A 22,012-nucleotide genomic window follows, 5' to 3' on the forward strand; every position below is an offset into this window, starting at 1 on the left:
CTGCTTCAAAACAAGAGCAAAAACTAACGTGGCTTATTTTAAAAGATGGTTTCTAGACTCAGTGAAAAAGAGAAGGTGTCTGGGAGCCTGCCAGGAACACAGCAGAAAGGCTGAGCTGCAAGGACATCTCTGGTCTGCTTGCCAGTTCGGCGGTGGCGATTAGCCCAGCGGCCAGGTGCGTGATGCAGATAGAAGCCACTCCAGTTCTCATCCTCTTCCAGATGGCAGAGCCGCTGGCTGCCCTGCCTGTGGCCTCCACGAGTGCGTAATTACATTCCTGGCCCTCCTAGACTTCATTCAGCAAAATATTCAGCTTCTCTTCATAAATTTGGGCTTCAGGGAATTCTACCTTGGTCTGTTTCTTCACAGTGGTGTCGATAATGGAGTTATAACAAAATCAGCAACCTTTAAGCTCTCGTCCTAAAAGGATCAAGAGCACAATTTGTCCCCGATACCATCCTTTTATGAATAGGATCCTTCCATTAAAGCTCAGGAACAGCTTGCTATGCAGTTAAGTTGTCCAACAAATTGTTGTCAGATATCTTAGTATATGAATATCTGTTTCTTCTGTTATTCAGAAACAGCAGGGCTGGCTTTCCTGAAGTTGCCATAAGTTTTTGTTCTTCCTTGGAAGAGATGGTAGCAGGATATCTGCAGCAGGACTCTTAAGTGCCTTTGTTTTGTTGGCCTGCCTGGCACTCATCCAAGAGCCCCTTAACCTTGGCCTCTGCCGAGAGCTCCACCGTCTTCTCCTGGCTCTGGGGCAATGAGACTGCTCCATCATGAACGCAGGTGAGTATTTCACCTAAGTGACTCCTGAATTGTTTATTTATATCATAGAACACATTGCTTACGGTGTCTAAGTAGAATCTACATCGAAGACTGAACAGAATTACTGCAAATTGCACAAAAACATACCATCAATGAATTCAATAGTATCACATAATTAGGCTACTGGTGTTTTAAATGCTTTGTATTATGTAAAAATCTTCCATCACTGGTTTGAAAATGTTTTAATCAAATCAGAAAAAAAATGGTGTTTTTGTAGGAATGGAAAACAAGTTTTTGTTATTTCATATTTTAAATAATGAAATATACAATGTGTTTTCAGAAGTAAATGAGATTTGGGTAATGAAGGAAAACTTCTTGTTTAAGCCATTTTCTCTTCTGTAAAGAACTTTAGTAATCTTTTCCCTTTTTACCTGACAGGACACAATTAGATAGCTTTGTCTATTGTTTATTTTATGATTAGTCCCAAATGCATTTGCTTTAATTATAAATAGCATACTTAACTGGACCATTAAAACAAGACTAAGTGAGGGGCGCCTGGGTGGCGCAGTTGGTTGAGCGTCCGACTTCAGCCAGGTCACGATCTCACGGTCCGTGAGTTCGAGCCCCGCGTCAGGCTCGGGGCTGATGGCTCGGAGCCTGGAGCCTGTTTCCGATTCTGTGTCTCCCTCTCTCTCTGCCCCTCCCCCGTTCATGCTCTGTCTCTCTCTGTCCCAAAAATAAATAAACGTTGAAAAAAAAAAAATTTAAAAAAAAAAACAAGACTAAGTGATTTACATATAAGGATAATTTCAGCAATTTGACATGGGATTAGCTCTGAATTTCCTGGTAGCCAAGGTAACAAGGGAAAATTGTATGTGATAGATAAATTTTATGGTCTGGTGAATTGAAGCAGTATTGGGCTGGAGCAAATTTATTTCCTGGCAGAGTGTATTATACACATGTATAATAAATTAATTTAGTACAACATGTTTGGAAACGCAAAGTGTTTACAACTAGTAGGTATATTAGATTCTATTATAAAGAGCTACCTTGAATTCCACTATACCATTGCTCTTTTAAGAAAAAGATCATTCAATGAGAAGAATGACATTGTTGTTTAGTTTTCCAAGAAAACTCTATGGGATGCAGAATCAGTGTATAGTTAAAAGGTGATTAATTTCAGCAAAGCAGATTTCTTCAAAACAAGTAATAGAAATAATGGCTTACGGGGCTTTTTCTCTGTTTGCTTGTGTTTTTCCCAGTAATGAGGACAGAGTCAGCAAGGCATGAGGTTATTTTTGATTTCACCATTTTGATGTGGCAATACTGCAATCAGGACAAGTTATCATTTACATCGTTTCATTGTTACATGTTTGTACCAATAAGCCTACAACATTTAGTCAAGATGCAGTACTGTTTTCCTCTGAAACTAAACAAAGCAATGTATTTATGATTTTAAAAGTGTCATAAGCACTATTATAATGAGCACCCTCTCTTCAGTCACGTGGATGTCATGAAGCACAATAAAAACCTTGTAGGGGAAGGCCAGTCTGAATTACTAGTCAGGCAAATAATGTTTCTTGAGAAACAAAATCTGACTCCATTTAACAGTATACAGTAGGTCAAAGGGGGCTACAGAACAAAGAGCTGTCTAGTGGGGTTGTCTAGCATTCTCTAGTGGACTTAATGACCTAAATAATAACAAGTGGCAATTAGCACACTAGCTATTTGTGGATAAATACGTGCTTTTGAACTGCTTAAGGGCACTAGAGCTGCCCGTTCACTTCACTAGATTCCTTCCCAAAGTCTTGTTCATACTACAAATTTACACTCTGTATGTATGTAAAAAGGAAGACTTTTATGTATAAAGATAAGGATCTTTGGCCACATATTTCCCATGGTGGATCCTAAATCCATGGATTACTATAATGGAAATAGCAAGACAATTTAAAAGAACAAAAAATAAAGATGGATAATTTTGGCTCCAAAGTAGATGTTTGTTCTCTGCAAACACATGCCTTGGACCCTTTGGAGCTTTGTGGAAAAGGAAATTACATACAGCATTGTCCACGAAGCACCCAGCAGGGCAGTTCTGAACTCATTTTATTTACATGGGCATGAAGCACCTGGGGCAGGGCATACATTTTCATATTTTCTCCGACCGCACCGAACTACGTGCATGTTTTATAGCAGACCTGAGAAAGCTGGCAGAGGAGAGAGCCAAGGTGTGTCACAGAATCATGTTTTATGACAACAATGCAATGTGAAAATATGTCCCAAGAGATATTGCCAAGCGTGCCCTGCGTGATCAAACTCTTCACATTTAAGCTCTGCCCCAGAAGAGAGAAGCGTCTCAACCCAGTAAGTAGCCAGGTGCTCACAAATCTGAGATCCTAGACATTCTGGCCAAGTTGATTGACTTCTGTGGTCTCTTGTTGAAAAATGTGTTCATTCACGTTAATGGCTTGATGACGGGCCTGGAGGAGGGGAGAGTGTCAGGGTGAATAGGGCTTGATGTGTTTGCTCTCTGATCAGTGTCACTCAATCAGAATGTATAGCACAATTAGCATCTGATTATGGTGTTCACTCGCTTCTCTTTTTGTACTGCATAATTTGGCGCTTTATTATACTCTCTCATGTTCTGTAGCTGCTTCATGTAGCACGCATTTATTTGGAAGTCACTTCTCAGAAAAACTCTGAGAGAGAAAACTAGCAGAGAAAGAAGTATGTATGGAAGACCCAAGTCCTCACTCATAGCTACACATTCGAACTTTACACAAAAATCTATCAAGCCTGCTTTGTCTACCACAGGTCAGAAGCAGAAAAATGTTAGAACCTAGAATGTTTTATATAAAGCTAGTGGAAAAAAGCATATTGAGAGTAGCAAAGAATAAGGGGGTTCCTGATTGGCTCAGACAGTACATACAGCACAGGACTCTTGGTCTTGGGGCCGTGAGTTCAAGTCCCACATTGGGTGTAGAGATTACTTAAAAAAAAATGATAAATAAATAAAATGAGAGTAGCAAAGAATAACAGTTGGCAGTGTAGGAGGAGACAAATAAGGTATAAAACTCGGGTAGAAGGACTTTGAAGGCAAAACATTTTCTCAGTTCATATTCTCCAGAAACCGATTCTAAAGAAAGGATTCAAGTGCAAGTAACTTATTAAGGAAGTTCTTTTGGAGGAAGGGAATGAGCAAGGGAGTGAAAAAGCAAAACAAAATGTGTAAGAAACCAAACAAAAGGTGCGATTTCAGGTAAAATGCCAACCTCAATCTAACCCTGCACAAAGCTACATAGAATATATTGCATCTTAGAGTGTGTCCTATCTAAAGTTCAGGAACCTTTGCTCTTGTGCTCCTTTGTTGGTTACATATTGGTGTAGGGTCAAAGGGGATGAGTGGTGGAAGGAGGAAGTATCCTGTGTTCCAAGAGTCCAGGGAAAAAAATCAAATTATGCAAGCTCTTCAGCCCACAGCACAGGGCACACAGAAGTGGGGGGATGGGATCACGGTGACAATAAAAGGGATCTAAGAGTCTCTGGTTAGGCCACCAATGACATCAATCTCTGCACGCCTGAGACATTTATTGTCCCTACCAATCTTAGAGCTCAAGAAGTTACCAGTTATCACACAGAGGTCTAGGTACAATAAAATCATTTAGGTTCATAACTGAGGAGCTGAGTAAATTTAAATGCTTATGCCCACTTTGAGAGTTCAAACAACAAAATGGGCACAGTCAAAACACCACAGGATTTAGGAATTCTAGGTTCTAGTTCTGTCTCAGCTGCCATGGGATATCTACATTATCTGGTATATGTCCTCAGTTTGCTTTGTTGATATAAATGGCTTCTTTAGACCCCTTCATCTCCTCCAAAACCCCTCAATGGAGCATCAAAAATAGGATAGTATCTAAAAGACCCAGAGTCTGGAAAACGAGAAATACTAAATAAATGCTAGCTAAAAACTAAAACCTAAATGGATGAAACCAATATCACATTTGGCTGTTAATGACAAAGACCCTGAAGGGGTAAAGAGTCACTTACCAAGAGCCTAATATATTTTCAGGCAGAATATAGTATGTTTTCATTAAATTTCTGAGATTATCCATAAATATATCAAGTTGTAAGCTTATAATGTAGTAATTTTTTTCTAATAGTTATAGCTATGTATACATTAAAGTGAGTGATTATTCTTTCAATTGCCTGTATATTTAAAATGTGTCAGTACTTAGAGGTTATAATTTTCTAGAGAAGAGTGAATAAATCCAGTAGAAGAATACTTATAAAAATTTTAGTTTTTGATTATTTATTTATTTAATTTTGGGATCCTAGGGAGTTGTTATAAAAAAAAAAAAAAACTTCCTTTTCTAATGTATTTGTCTATATTTTCAGAAGGATCCATATTTAGATTTTTGAAGGCAATCCTGTATCTGCATACAGACAGCTGAAATGACAATTTTAAAACAACAATCCCTAATCCCTACTGACTGTACATCTGTGTCACAAAACAATCGCATAATCTGGAATGATTAAAAGGTTTGCTGATCAGAGCTCCACAGCTGAGAGCCAAATACAGCAAAGTATGATCTAGTTTCCTGCTTCATAAATGCCAATAAAGACAGGCACAGAGACCAGAGAAACTAGTTATTCTTACACAATTTTGGTCAGCACAATTTTGGATGAAAGATAAAATGTCCAGGAGCAAATAATTCCTTTGAAAACAAAGCTAGACACCAGTGTTTTCTGACTTATATCATTAAACCAAAGTTTCCAATTTTACAAATATGTAATTAAAATGAAAATACAGGTACCATGTTTTGCATCATCTTTAGAAAGATTCTAAACTCCATCATCCTCTCTAGCAAGATCACAATGAAAGTCTAATGCAATTAGAGGAAATGTTGACTGGTATTTTTAAATAACCACTCAATAATATGTAAAGACATTTGCAAACTTGTAGATACTCTACAGAAAGAAATAATGTCTTTGCCTTTGTTTTGTCTCTATTATATCTAACTTCAGTCCCGGACCCACAGTTGACACTCCATCAATACTTTTAGTTGAGTGAATAAAAGTTATTTGAATGGATAAATACACAAAAGCAAACTAATTGTCAAAAAAATCTAAGAATCATAGTGATTTCTGAACTGATGTTTACAAAATACTAGGAGTTACAACCACATTAATATAAATAACCCACTGGACCAAGGAGGAAATCTACTCTAGCATGTCAATTATTTTTTAAAGATATAATTTATAATGCAATATGTGAAGGACTTGATTATAAATTTTGCATTCTCTTCCACATCTGTCTCCTTTGGAGGCGGGGAAAAAAGAAAAACACATTAAGGATGGAATTCTGGTGTCACAAGATTGGCTTCATTAAACCAGACATTATTTCATTACTTGCTACAGATACACTGGTAATTTTGAGCCAGGCTCAGATAATACAGAACAATGTTATCTGAGTATGTTTTTTGGAACAGTTTCTGGTGTTTTTGATGTGCCCTAGCAATGTCCCCAACAGCAAAGCTGAGTATAATACAGAATGTTATGTTATAGTCACCAACACCTAGCAAGGCTTTGGGTATGAATTCTTTCTTCTTCTGTCTTCTTAACCTCTTCCTTTTACTCTTTTTAATATCTACCCTTGAATTTCATCTCTTTGAGTTTTCATGCTCAGTATTTCCATTTCTGAGTATTAAACTATGCAAGTTCTGTATGGCCTCTTCCAATATAACTTTCTATATGCAACTAACTAAGTAAATTCCAAGTGGCAGGATAGACTGTTGAACATAGTGATACCCATACTCATTCTGGTCACTACAAAGCTCAGCCATTCAAGAAGTATGCACAGGTACTATAATGGTAAGCAACAGTAAGAAATCAAATATCCAAAAAGAAGGCATCAAAGATGTAAAGTGCTCACGTAATCTTCAAATTCAAAAATACCTTCTAAAGTAACTGCACCCCAACAACTGTGTTCTTAGGAGTTAGAGAAACCCAATCTTTGTTCTTTACAGGTGTGCCAGTTCAATTTGGATTATCTTTGGGGGAGATGAATCTCCTGAAGAAGGTCAAAATGACATTTTATTTTAAATTAAGATTAGAAACACTGACATTTTATATTCCTAATCATGTGTTTTTCAATAGGTAATTATAAAGGACACCATGGTTTTAACATTTAGCTCATTTTCATAAGATTAAAAAGGGCAGGAAGCATTTTTATTTAACAATGGTAGCACTTAGAGGCAAATGATTTCTTCTGAAATCTAGTGTCATTGACTGTTGTACTTTTTGCTACAAAGTTAATCTAGAGTGAGCATGCATAGAGAAATGTTCCTTTGAAACAAGTATCTCTAAAATCCTTGAATGCATCTATCCTGTTAACACTGTATCTATATACAACAGTGCACAGTTTTAATGAACCAACAGGTGTACGTATACACAGAGAAGCCTGACGTGCAAGACTGAGAGAAAAGGTATTATATTTGTTATGAGTAATGTTATATATCACTTAAGCATTTTAAATGTGCCAGACACTGAGCTAAGCACTTTCAAAAACATGTAGCTAATCACTGTTTTAGTCCCCATTTTATATATGAGGGAGGTGTGATACGGATATGCTAAATAAGTTGTGAAGTTAAGGATTCAAACTGAGGAATATCTGAATCCAAAGCCATGTTCTCAGCCACTAAACTTGCCCTGTGCCATACGATAGCTACTTGCCACGGATGCTACTTGAGAAATTGAAGTATAGCTAGTTTCAAATTGAGATGAGCTCTAAGAGTAAAATGCATACTGGATTTCAAGAACTAGTGTCAGGAAAATATCTAATAAATAATTTTTTAGAGGGATTACATATTGAAATGGCAGTATTTTGGCTATACTGGTTTACATAAAATATTGTATTAAGATTGCTTTCACATGCTTTTTTGCTTTCCCGTCCAGTGGGGTTACTAGAAATTTTAAATTACAAATGAGGTTATTATGTGTGGGCTTCACTGTATTTCTGTTGGAAACACATGCTGCCCTAAACTATATAGGCTCCATTGTTCTTTGACAAATTAGGGAGGGATTCAGAACTGTTACCCTCCTGCTTAGTGGATCTTTGGCTCTTACTATTTTCTGTGTCTTGCATGGCAGAATTTGCTCCTTCGTTATAATGTAGTTTATATTGTATATCTACTCCTAAAATATGAAGTCCTGGATGTCAGGCTCTGAGTTTTTAATCTTGTAATACCGAGAAACAAGGGAAGAGAGTCTTTCAGGCTTGGTAGCCCTGCCAGACTCTCCCTCCCTACAGGCTGCCCTCTGATCAGCTGGAATGGAGTCAGGAAGACCCTCACCAGGAGTGCTCAGGGGCAGACAAACTACAGCTTGTGGCCAAATCCAACCTACCACCTGCTTTTGTAAATAAAGTTTTATTGGTTCACAGCCACACCCATTCACTTACGTATTGTTGAGTAGTTGTTCCAGAGACCTATAGTCCTCAAATCCTAAAATATTTACTACCTGGCCCTTTACAGAAACGTTTGCCAACCCTGCAGTAGCTGATGCTACCGTTTAGAGCTAATCCCTTCTGCATCTCACATCTCAAGGAGCAATTACTCTAGAATGGCATTAGAATCTGATGAAATAACAAACCCCTTTAAAGCTATTAGCAACTCCAATTTGTTTCACATTGTGTTTCAAGGATGCTTACACTTTAATAATCACTTCCAGAATACAAGTCCCGAATCCTTATAAGGCTTTGTGGTAGTTCTCTCTTAAGATATTGGGGGTGGAAAAACAAAACATAACAAAACAAAACAAAACAAAAAACAAAAACTTTGATATGTCCTCTACACTGACACCAGCTGAGGCTTAGGGATGTCAGGATTTCCAAACTTATAATGGGCATGTGCAAAGCAGCTGCTATAATGACAGAACGGTCACTGTGGAGAAAATGAAGGATGTTTACTTTCTGGGGAGTGATTGCTTCAAAACTACTTTACTATAGAAAAAAGGTGAAAAAATCAATACAGATATCACACCGTTATTAACGCAGTCTGTCAATACAAGGCTATTTTTCATTTTTTATTTTATTCAGCACCAAGTGGGTCATTTGAAAGTCAGAGATAGTGAGGGCAATTCTCATTTTATTAAAGGGCATTTGTTTGCCTTGATATAATCAATTGACCTCAATTTTCCTAGAAGTGGAAGATCAGGTAAAATTAAAGTTATTCCTAAGCAAGGCATACTTTGCACCAAGCCTCGCATGGACAGAGAAAAGTTTAGCCCTTACTGATGCTTTTGCAAGCTATCATCAACACTTCGAATGCCATGTTCACAGGAAACACCACTGTCACAGTACTATGAGCACACTTATGTAAAATTGAATCACAAAACAAATAAACAGGATAGGAGGATTATATAAATCTTCAACTATTTTTATCAAAATGTACCACAAGCTATTTTGTTCTGAGAAGGGTTTTTATAAGAAAGCAAAATATGGTTTGAGATATTCCATGTAAACATATTTACACACCATTATTAAGAGCTCCTTATTTGCTCCAATGAAGAACTAAAAACACATTTAGGGAAAATCAATTTTTAAAATCCAGTAAAGGTTTTGAAATATTCAAAGGAAATGTTATGTGAAGACCTCTGTCCTGCTAATAAAGTAGAGATTTATTTATGTGTTTATTTATTTATGCTGAGATTCTAAGGAACAACGGTTCTCAAAGTTGGCTAAGCACAACATGCCCCATTTGTGTGCAAAAAGGAAATCACTGAACTTTTATTTAAAAAAACAAGAAGAATACAGGGTGCCTGGCTGGCTCAGTCAGTTGGGCGTCCGACTTCGGCTAGGGTCACGATCTCACAGTTCGCGAGTTCGAGCGCCATGTTAGGCAGGCTCTGCGCTGACAGCTCAGAGCCTGGAGCCTGCTTTGGATTCTCTGTCTCCCTCTCTTTCTGTCTGTCTGTCTCTCAAAAATTAATAAACATCAAAAAAGACCCCCAAAACTTAAATATTTATTTATTTAAATAACAAGAAAAATATTAAGTTTTACTAATCTTGAAACATTGATTGATGCTGATAGGTTCTTTCAGCCCTGCACTGCTACCAAACAGGTCGTCATGAAGGAAAAGTGAGGGCTGTACAATGTAGAGGGATGAACAGTTGTACCTTACTCATTCATTTGCTTTATCATATTGCAATACACTGGAGTTTATATATGTTATGCAAATATATTTGTTTTCCTAATATGAGTATTTACAGGGTCCACAGTGCATTTCTCACTTGCAAATGACAGAAATAGAAGTGAAACTATCTTGAGTAAATGGGTAGACTTCATTTCCTCATTAACTAAGATACTAAGGCTAGAACGGCTTGAGTCCAATGTATGCTATAAGACTCTATCTCTACATTCTCTCATGCTTTAGAAAAACTCTCTTTGCATGACCAGAAAGATGCCACTGTCTATTCAACCCTGTACCTTACAGTTACTAATTCTAAAGAAACCAAAAAGCTCCTACCTTCCATGTATCGAATCTAATGGAAGGAACCTCAGTGACCCTAACTTGGTCAAAACAACTGGTGCTATCTATGAGTTTTAGAATACATAAAAATAAAACATCACGGTAGCATTGCAGGATGTATGTCAAAAATTATGATTAAAAAAAATTCCAAATGAACATTTTGCATAGATTTATCTAGTAAATAATCTAAGCTGTAAACACACACAAAAATTAGGAATTTAGGTATAGGGATTTCCATATGCAAACTACTGAGGTAATATTGTTCTCACTAATCACACTTTTTAATAGCATTCTGTAGATGAAAAACTAGTAGTATCTTTCAGATATTCTCATGAGTTCTATGAATTGATAGGGGATTCTTTTTGTTTATTTTATGTATTTTGAGTGAGAAGGAGAGAAAAAGAGAGAGGGAGAGAGAGAATCCCAAGCAGGCTCCACGCTGTCAGCACAGAGCCCGATGATGGGCTCAATCTTACAAACTGAAAGATCATGACCTGAGCCTAAACCAAGAGCTGGACACTTAATTGACTGAGCCACCCGGGCACCCCTAGAGATATTCTAACATAGGCACTGTTTCATGAAATTATGTTTTAAGATAATTTATTTAGAATACACTGACATGGATTTTATATAATGTCTGTCCTAATGATGAATCTTCGATTAAAAATATTTTTCCTTTCTGGAATAGTGTTTTCTGAAAAATAAATGAAGAGTTAGAACTTAAAATATATTTTATAAAATCTTATAGTCCCTTCTAATTCTTAACCTTCCATGCGTCTCCATAATTCATTGGGAAGATTGTTCCATAGCTTTCCCCTTTCCTGCCTCCCACAATCCTGGTGAAGCCTTGAAGATTTAGTGTTTCAGACTAGTTGCATTTCCAAGTTCATTCTTCTAATATAGAGTAAGACTGTACTTCCCAGGCTAAAATTTTCAACCAGTAAACACAAATCACTTTCTCTCTTTCCAAAACTGATTTTTAAAATGTTTCATTACATAAATCCCCTGGAGGTCTTCACTGCATGCATTTTACACAGGTAGTATGTGAGTAAATAGCAGAAAATTCCACTTTTTAAAATATATGAATTGAGAACCAGGTTTGTTGAAGTTTTATAGCCCCTTTGGTCCATGTGAATGTCTAATACTTCGCTAAGCTGCTTCTGAGATATGAAAATTGCTAAGGCAGTAAATCCTGAGAATTAACATTGCAAGGAAAAAATGTGTTTTATTTATTTATTTCTTTATTTATCTTTTCTTTTTCTTGTATCTATAGGAGATGTTGATGGATGTTAACCAAACTTACGAGAGGTAATCATTTCACAGTGTATGGAGGTCATACCATTATGCTTTACATCTTCAACATGTAAGTGATGAATGTCAATTATATCTCAATATAATTGAGGGGGGAAAATCTAGTATTATTGTGGGACAGGTTTTTTATTTCAAAATGAAACAACTGTTAAGTTTTTTCAACATTATCTAAGCTAAAACAAATTGTATCATTTTAATAGAAGCACATTTCACAGAAAGCTTTTCTTTCAAACCACTGATGCCTGCTAAGATCTCATTTAAATCATTTCTTGCATTAAAAAAAATGGGAGAAATTGGGATGCTTGGATGGCTCAGTCAGTTAAGTGCCCAACTCTTGGTTTTAGCTCAGGTCATGATCTCATACTTGGTGAGTTCGAGCCCTACATTAGGTTCCGTGATGACAGCTTGGAGACTGCTTGGGATCCTCTCTCTCCCTTTCTCTCTGCTCCTCTCATGCTTATGCTTTCTCTCTCTCTCTCTGTCAAAATAAATAAATAAACTTTAAAGAAATTTAAAATGAACAAAATTATAAAAAGTTAGGTGGTTATTAGGTGGTAGGTGTTCAGTTTATTAAAGTGTGTTATTTAATTCACACTCACATTCCTTTCTTTTAAAAAGTGGGGATGTCGTCTTTTTTTTCTCTTAGTATTTTCTTTTTTGGGTGTATTTTGGTAAGGTATTTGGGCAGAGAAATGTTCTTAAAATATTTATAATTAACTATGAGGCTATTTCAAAATTCAATATAATCACATATGTCTATAAACTCAAAACATTTTTTTTTAATTTTATGAAATATAAAACATGTAAAATACACATCCAAAGGCATCACTTCAAATCCAGATTAATTAAAGAGCTATTTTTTTTTACAAAATTATAAAAAAAATATTACATGAAATTAGAAGAGAATGTTTATTTTAGAATCTTTTGTTGGGGATGTACTTTTTAGAAAGAATGCAAAACAGAATCATAAAAGACTTGCATATTGATAGTAATATGGTGGGGGGAAATATACCTCAAACAATATTCCAGGATATATAATAACTGGAGAAATTTTTCAGCTTAACAATTGAGTAAACTAATATATAAAGAGTTCACATGAATCAATAACAGTAATAATAAATCCTTAAAAACCCCATTTGAAAAAAAGTATATAGGTAGACAATTCATGAAAGCGGAAATACAAATGGCCAATAAACATTTGAAGGGTTATTGCATCCTCTCTTAAGTTAGGAAAATTCTAACAAAAACAATGCAGTGCCATTTTCACATTAGATTGAAATGATAAGACAGATAGTACATAGGGCTGGAAAGAGTATAAGATAATGAACAGTCTCATACCCTAATTATGTGAGTTTAACTTGGGACAGCTTTGAAGAGTAATACAATCTGTCAAAATATCAGATGTACATGTTTTCAACCAATTAGTTTTTCTTGTGGAGATTTATCTTAAAAAATTCTTGCACACATGTGACATAATTTAAAGTAGCAAAAAAAAAAAAATAAGCAACAGAAGAAAAAAAAAGCTGAGAAAATTCTACAAGTCATTCAATATGGAAGTGACCAGATGAAGTATGGTATGTCCACACTGGACACCACCCATTAAATGGTTAATATAATGTCTATCTACCTTGGCATGAATCTATTTTGACATACTGTTATATAAAAATAGCAAAATGTAGAACAACTTATTATAAAATAATTATCTTTAATTTTAATCAAATAAAACAACTATTCTTATAACTATCTATAACTATTTTATGTTACTTTTTTCCTGTAACTATTTTAGATTGTTATTTTTTTTTAATGTATGGAAGGATATGAACCAAAGTGTTAATAGCATTTACACCTAAGGAGGGAAAGACTGAAGTAGACAAAAAACTTGTGTTTAACTTACATGATTCTGCAATAGTTTGATTTTTAAACAACAAGTATGTTTTACTTTTTAAATAAAAGAGAGTATTTGGTAGAGACAACATTAAATGTCCACTAAAAAGCAATCTGATGAGATGTCTACATCTGTTTCCATATTCACATCAATATCTACATCTCTCTCTCTCTCTCTCTCTCTCTCTATATATATATATATATATATATATATATATATATAATTGTGTGTATATTAATGCCTATCTAGATAATATGACGTATTTTATAATATTTTATATCTACCTATCCAATTAGTTTTCCATTGCTGCTGTAACAGAGGTGCACAAATTTAGTGGCTTAGACAACACAAATTTACTACAAAGTTCTGTGGTTGGAAGTCTGACAGAAGTCTCACTGGGAAAAAATAACACTGTTGTCAGGGCTGTATTCCTTTCTGGTAGCTCTAAAGGAGAACAACTCAGTAATTTGATTTGGCGACTTCTTAGAACTGCCGTGGATAGTTTAATGCTAGGTACACTATTGCATTCGCTTAGTATTTTAAAGATAATTTAACTGCGTGCATCTCAATCTCATGAGATTTCAGGATCTAAATGACTCAACTAAGGCCTCTTATCTCTATGCAAGTGCAATAAACAGATCTCCATCTCATAATCCTAAGTATCTGTTCTGTATAGCAGAAAAAGGGCGGCATTATAAGCTCCAAGAGGGCAGCAACCCTGAGTGCCTTCCTAATCATTTAATGTCTATTAGTCTGTGCATTGCTTGACGCATTGAAGTACTCAGGAAATATTTTCTGAATAATGATAAGTCACTGATTCCATCCTATGCAGAAACTACTATAAATTATTAACAAAATCCCATATTTTAAAGGCAAAGTACAATAACAGGTGATTTATAAAAGACATACAAGTGGCCAATAAGTAAAAACATAAACATAAAAATAAATCAACTAATGCCATTGTGTTTTGCCCATCAGATTGGTATTTTTCAAACACTGGAATTACCCTGTATTGGTGAGGGTATAAGAAAACAGACACTACTTAGGCAGTGTTTGGATGCATAACTTGTTAAAATTTTTCTGGGGGTGCATTTTTACCAATGCATAAAAATGAAAATGAAAAAAAAAAAAACTTACTTCGCCAGCAACAAGGATGAAATGTGGAAAAAATGTTGAGAAAAAACCATAAAACGGGGCAATAAAACAAAACAAAACAAAACAAAAACAATGAAGGCAAGCAGAAAAGAATGCATACTATTATGACTCCATTCATGTAAAGTTCAAAACAGGTGAAACTAATCTATGGTCTTAAATATCAGGCTAGAAGTTGCATTTGGGGTGGGAAATTACTAATTGAGAGGTGTCATGGGAGGGGCTATTGGGGTATTAATAATGTTCTATTTCTTGATCAGGTTGTGCTCACATGACGTGTTCAATTTGTGAAAGTTCATCATAGTATATACTCATGACTTTTGCACTTTTCTATGTGTATTTTGTACCTCAATAAAAAGCTTATTTTTAAAAACAAGCTCAAAGATTTCTCCACAGTTGGCAAAAATAAATAGTGCACATAAAACTAGTCTTGTACTTCATGAAATGTATGGTTTCTAATAAGGAAATAATAAGCTAGTGCTGTGTAGTTGTGTATACACATGGACACGAACATGCACCTGCAATATTTTCTGAATAGAGTCCACTCAGTGTCAGTCCTGTCAGCCTTGAGCTATATCTGACCCACATCAGCTGTTATCAAAACAGGTTGAAGTGATGTGTCTCAAGGTGACAGAAGATGGTTGAGGTCATCACTTTACAAAGGCCCTTAAGTTATCTGCCACCAGAACTGCCACAATGCATTACTGAAACTGCAAGGCATCTTTGCATGTCACAGCCATGTGTATGACAGCACACAGAAATGAAATCCCTCTGGCCATAAACATCCCTTGCACATACGGAAATGTACTTCTCTGTCCTGATTATTGGCCTAAACAGAACTGGAAACAAATGCACCACTTTTAGCTGTGTGGACACTGTGCAATCATCTGAACTGGACAGTTTGATAGCCTGCCATATAGTCCAGAAACAAAGAATAAAACTAAGGATCAAATCACCTCTGCTCATATGAATATTTTTTTCTAATTCAGTGGAGTTTTTGGAGATTTGTTAACTACATAGGTCTTGAACTTCTTGTATTTTTAAAGTTTCCTCTTTCAAAATCAGATCCAAAAGCTACTTTCATCATTTAATTATGAATGCAAATCAGGCCAGTCCTGACATATATTGATTTTTTTTTCAAAATATGACAATTGTCCATGTAAAAGACACTTTTCATTCATTAAGTTTGGGGACATGATATTTTTGAACTTTCTATTTTGTTTTAATAGCCATGGCATGAATATTAAGTGAAAAGTCCTTGAAATTATGAACGAGAGTTATAAAATTTCACTAATTACATAGTAAAAGTGTCCTTTATACGTTTCTGTTAAAGAGAAGAAATAAGAGTGTTTAGTTTCAAATAAGAGAATATGAATTTTATACAAAATGATAACAGCATACAAAGGCCCTGCCTATCTATCTTTATATTTTTCTCCTTTTCCCACCAGTTTATTCTAATGTATATTTCTAATTATTCCTGAAGCCATTTATAAACCAGAAACTACTCATATATGTTCTCACCGATAAAGTTCCTCCTTGTATTTTGACCCTGTAAGGACAAACCCAGCTCTGTTTTCATCTTTATATATATTTTTTCATTTCCATAATTACAACCTTACATAAAACTTTGATTAGAACGAGGACTGAAAGTTTAATAGGACATTGTATTTCATATTAGCTAAGGTTGAGTAAGACAAAAAATCTATTCACCCTGTTTGTCCCTTATATTCTTTCAATTGTTTCTTGGATTGTGTTCTTTCACAAGTGGAAAAAAATAAAGCATGGTGTAATATACTCATTAAGAAGATTTTTCTAGTGATTAAATTATGATGTTGAAGTTAAAGCCTTTCCCAAGTAAAAAGGGATAATCTTTGAGTTAATGAAGCTTCCATACAGGTGTTAGTGGCAATCTAATGTAGTAACATAAGAACTCAGATTTTGATATTAGATGAAACTGGCCTTAAATCCTATAACAACTGTTTCAATGACTTTGTGCAAGTTAGCCATCTCCAAATTGACTAGGTTAAAACAGAACTCTTCCCCCATTCCAAATCTGGTGTTCCTCTAGTTTTCCTCATGTCAATTAGGACGAGGCACTGCCACCCCCTTAGTAATCAAGAAGAAAAATCTTTGATTTTTCCACCCGTCTTCACACATTCAATCATTAGAATCCCTAAATATGTCTTCCTCTCTCTCTCTCCCCTTTCTACCATCACTGTTTACACCCAAACCATCATCATATAGTGTTTGAATCACTGCAAGAACTCCCTAACTTCCCCTCATACAATTCATTCTACACACGGCATCACGGTGTTCTTTTAAAAATTTAAATCAAGTCATTTACTTCCCTGCTTATAACCTTCTAATGACTCTCCCATCACAAGCTGAATATTCAGATCCCTCAAGCAGGCTTACAAAGCTCTCCATGATCTCACCCTACTTACATCTTCAATTTCCTCCTATAACATTCTCTTTCTCACACATTATGATCCAGTCACATTAGCTCCATCTGCAATATTCTTTTTGTCTCTCAAATCTCATCTTAAATGTTATCTTTTCCTTGACCACTCTGAAGGAGACACCAATTCATTCAGAATTGTAACACCCTGTATGTATTTTTTTCCTGTTTTATTTATTTCTGTACCTTCTGTACCTGGCACATAAAACATGTTCATTAGGTACCTTCTGAATAATGAATATACTTTAAAAAAGTGACTTTGTTACTGTAAAATGCAGATAATTCATCTATCAGGATTAAAAATAGAAGTAAACGGGACAATAATGTACAGCGTTTAGCACAGTGCCTGGGGCAAACGAAGACTTCATAAATGATAGCTATTGGCGTTGTTCATATTAAAATCAGGACTATAACAGGGGCTTGCAAAGGACTTCTAGTTAAGCAATAATATCCCTCCTAACTGTAAGAGATTTAGATTTTCTATTTTCAGTGGAAATTATTAAAACAAAGTACTTTTATATAAATGGCTAGTGAATGAATATATGAATGATGCTGAGTTTTAAGCAAACCTATTGCTGAGGTTTGTAAAAGATCTTTATTCCTTCTTTTCCATAGAATCCTGAGATTCTAAAGGCTTCAAAATATGACTTCCCTATGCATCAGAAGAAAGCTAAAAAAGATAAATTGGAGGATTTTGAAAATAAAGAGGCAGGTTGGGAGTCAAAGAGACCTAGATTCACATTTAGTCTCTACCACTAGCTAATAAGCCTCCAACAACCATTACATATACAGAGCCTTAATTTCCTTATGACACTTCTTTACAGACATACTGGGAAGGAAAATAAGATACTGAATCTAATTCACCTCGCATGATGGTTTGGCATGTGACTGATGTTCAAGTAATACTACTTTCTCTCCATGTGTGTCACTGAGGAACAAATGCTGGGGGCCACATTTGGACTTCTGTCCTTGAGTTAATATGTGAGCTTATACTGACTTTATTGTTGTTTATGCTTTCATTTATTTCTTCACCTTGTCTGTGAGGATGCCAAGGTGGTCATATCATCTATTATGTTTTATCTGATAGATCCATTTTATTGGTGCTATTTGTAAACACATAGTCTTTGGCACCGAATTTGAATACACAGAGCAAAACTGAATAATAAAATAAATAATAATGGCTTCTAGGAACTGAGCTAATTATTAAAAAATAAAACAAACAGGGGCACCTGCATGGCTCAGTCGGTTAAATGTCTGACTCTTGATCTCAGCTCAGGTCTTGATCTCAGGGTTGTGAGCTCGAGCCCCACGTTGGGCTCTGCATTCGGTGTGAAGCCTACTTAAAAAAAAAAAAAAAATGTAGGGGCGCCTGGGTGGCGCAGTCGGTTAAGCGTCCGACTTCAGCCAGGTCACGATCTCGCGGTCCGTGGGTTCGAGCCCCACGTCAGGCTCTGGGCTGATGGCTCGGAGCCTGGAGCCTGTTTCCGATTCTGTGTCTCCCTCTCTCTCTGCCCCTCCCCCGTTCATGCTCTGTCTCTCTCTGTCCCAAAAATAAATAAACGTTGAAAAAAAAATTAAAAAAAATGTAAAACACAAGCAAAAAACAAAACAAGGTCTTACTGGTAGTTTGGTATTTTGAACAAAAAAAAAGTGAACTTGTTTCTAAAAACTGCAATGAAAACTGGAAAACAGAATACTGCTTAGGATCCTAAGGAATTTGAACTTGAATTATTGCGATGGTCCATTAAACTCACTCTCAAAACTTTAATATGTTTCTGCTTCAGAGAGCTGTCCACGCACAGGCATATAACCACACTATTACAATGCTCAAAGAGCAAATTGCTTGACTCAGCCGCAGCAATGGTCTTTCCACTGAGAAAGTTTGCAGAGTTTCAACAGCCCTAAGTGTAGCATTCCCCTAAGTGAGGTAAATGCTCTCTTTGCATTGTTTTCTTCCCAGGTGATTCAAGCTGCAAGGTAGATGACTGGGACTCAAAGCCTGGAGAATAGTGGAAAGTAAACTGTGTCATTTCTCTAAGTTTTAGTCAAAATGTGTTCATCAGAAGCAGAGTTAAAATAATAGTCCAAACAATAATTTGAAAAAGCACTGTTTTCCTAGCTACTCCTGTTCAGCAACTGAGGTTCCATTATCTCCTCTCCTCCTTTCAATTTGAAGCATTTTTATGCTTCAGATCTTCTTGAGCGTATCATCACTCAGATCTAATGCATAAGACACAGGAATTTATATTGAAAATGATGTGTACAACCACACTTAGTTCCTGGAGGACTAAGGAAGTGGCTGCAGGTTTGTACTGTAGCATCAATCAACTCTTAAAGCAGGGACCAAAGTTCTCTTTCTTTTCTCCTTTCTCCCCCAGTTTTATTGAGGAACAATTGATAAATATAATTGTATATATTTAATGTGTACAACATGATGACTTGGTATGCATACACACTGTGGAATAATGACCACGATCAGGATAATTAACACATCCATCATCTCATCCTTTTTTGTTTGCGTGATGAGAAAATATACTACTTTCAGTTAGTTTCAAGTTTAAAACACAGAATTACTAAGCACAGTCACCATGGTGTACATCAGATGCTCAGAACTTACTCTTCCTGTAACTGAAACCTTGGATCCTTTGACTCACATCTCCTCTCCCCCTCAAGTTTTCTTGATGGGCAAATACTGAGCAGGGGAACATAGACACAAGTGATGTATTGCCTAGCCAAGTCTAGACAATTTGCAGTTACAATTATAAGATGTGCTGGAATATAAACTGTAATCAGCTTCCAGAAATTCATTTGGATATATGTGTCAAGAACCTTTAAGACTGTTCAAATGCTTTCTATTACTAGCATTTAAAGATGGCAGAAAGTTAGACAATGCTCAAAACAAAAATATTTTACTTAAGGAATACTTTTAATTATGTAGCATAAATATGCAGATATTTATACCAATTTGAAAGAGATTATATAAAGTGCCAACAGTGATTACCATTGGGTATAGAATAATGAGTGTTTTCATTATTTTAGTCAACTTTATTGAATTATAATGAACATAAAATAAGAGTGCATCTAAGGTACACCTTTCAATTTCTTCTGACAAAGATAACCGTATCACAATCAAGATACAGGACATTACTGTCACGCCAAAAAGTTCTTTCCTGCCGCACTGCAACAACCCCAACCCCAAATGTCACCAGGAAACATTAATTTGTTTTCTGTCACTATAGATTAGTTTTATATTTTTCTAGAATTTTATATAAATAGTATAGACACTTTTACATGGACTCTCTCACACTAGCACATTTCTGGGAGGTATCAGTGTTACTGGGCATTTTGCATGGCTTTCTTTCATTGAACATTTCTAAGATTTATCAATTTTGTTGCATTTATTAGTAGTTTCTTCATTTTTATTGCTGAGCAGTATTCTATTATGTAGTTAGAGTACAATTTGTTTATCCATTTATCTATTGATGAACATTTGGGTTGTTTCCAGGTTTTGAAAATTATGAAGGAGGCTGATAAGAACACTTATGTACAAGCTTTTATGTGAACATGTTTTCATTTTTCTTGGATACATACAAAGAAGGAAAATTCTGTTTCAGTCTGTATTTGGCTTTATAAACAAACCAACAAACTGCCAACTGTCTTCCAAGTGGTGGTAACATTTGAGAATTCTGCTTGCTTCACAACTGCCAACATTTGCAACTGTCAGGCTTTTAAATTTTAACCACTTTAGTATTATGAAGCAGTATCTCTTTAGATTTTCAATTCTCATTTCCCTGATGACTAATGATTATTGAGTACCTTCATATATTTGTTAACCATTATTATCTTTTTTTGTATGAAGCACCTTTTCAGATATTTTGCATATGTTCTTTTAAATTGGGCTATGTATCTTCTTTTTCTTTAAATATAATTTATTGTCAAATTGTGTGTACAGTGTGCTCTTGGTTTTGGGGGCAGATTCCCATGGTTCATCACTTACATACAACACCCAGTGCTCATCCCAGCAAGTGCCCTCCTCAATGCCCATCACCCATTTTACCCTCTCTCCCCTCCCCCATCAACCCTCAGTTTGTTCTCTGTCGTTAAAAGTCTCTTATGGTTTGCCTCCTTCCCGCTCTGTTTGTAACTATTTTTTCCCCTTCCCTTCCCCTATGGTTTTCTGTTAAGTTTCTCAAGTTCTACATATGAATCAAAAAATGTATCTGTCTTTCTCTGGCTGATTTATTTCACTTAGCATAATACCCTCCAGTTCCATCCACATCCCTGAAAATGGCCAGATTTTATTCCTTCTCATCGCCAAGTATCATTCCATTGTATATATAAACTGCATCTTCCTTATCCATTCATCAGTTGATGGACATCTAGTCTCTTTCCATAATTTGGCTATTGTTGAAAGCGCTGCCATAAACACTGGGTTACATATGCCCCTATGAATCAGCACTCCTGTATCCTTTGGATAAATTCCTAGTAGTGCTATTCCGGGGTCTCAGGGTAGTTCTACTTTTAATTTTTTGAGGAACCTCCACACTGTTGTCCAGAGTGGCTGCACCAGTGTGCATTCCCACCAACAGTGCAAGAGGGTTCCCATTTCTCCACATCCTTGCCAGCATCTGTTGTTTCCTGAGTTGTTAATTTTGGGCTATGTGTTTTCTTATTGTTGAGCTGTAGAGTCCTTTACATATTCTGAATACAAGATATTAGGTATTGATTTTTTTTTTCAATTTTTGGCTTGTATTTTCATTTTTTTAATGAAGTACTTTGAAGAGTAGACATTTTTCACTTTGATGAAATCCACTGTATTAATTTGTTTCTTTCATGATGTATGCTTGCTGTCCTAAAAAATTCTTGCCTACGCCAAGGTCATGATGATTTTCTTGCATAATCCACTTTAA

The 22,012-nt window shown here is 35.7% G+C and overlaps 1 protein-coding gene and 1 pseudogene across 5 annotated transcripts in view; both read right to left on the reverse strand.

Annotated features, from left to right (window-relative positions):
- Positions 1-22,012, reverse strand: part of LINGO2 (leucine rich repeat and Ig domain containing 2) — a 1,160,577-nt gene that overhangs the window by 624,372 nt on the left and 514,193 nt on the right. The window lies entirely within an intron of this gene.
- Positions 39-9,660, reverse strand: LOC123592715 (annotated as a pseudogene).

Source organism: Leopardus geoffroyi, chromosome D4 (assembly GCF_018350155.1).
Source record: "Leopardus geoffroyi isolate Oge1 chromosome D4, O.geoffroyi_Oge1_pat1.0, whole genome shotgun sequence".
NCBI lineage: Eukaryota > Metazoa > Chordata > Mammalia > Carnivora > Felidae > Leopardus > Leopardus geoffroyi.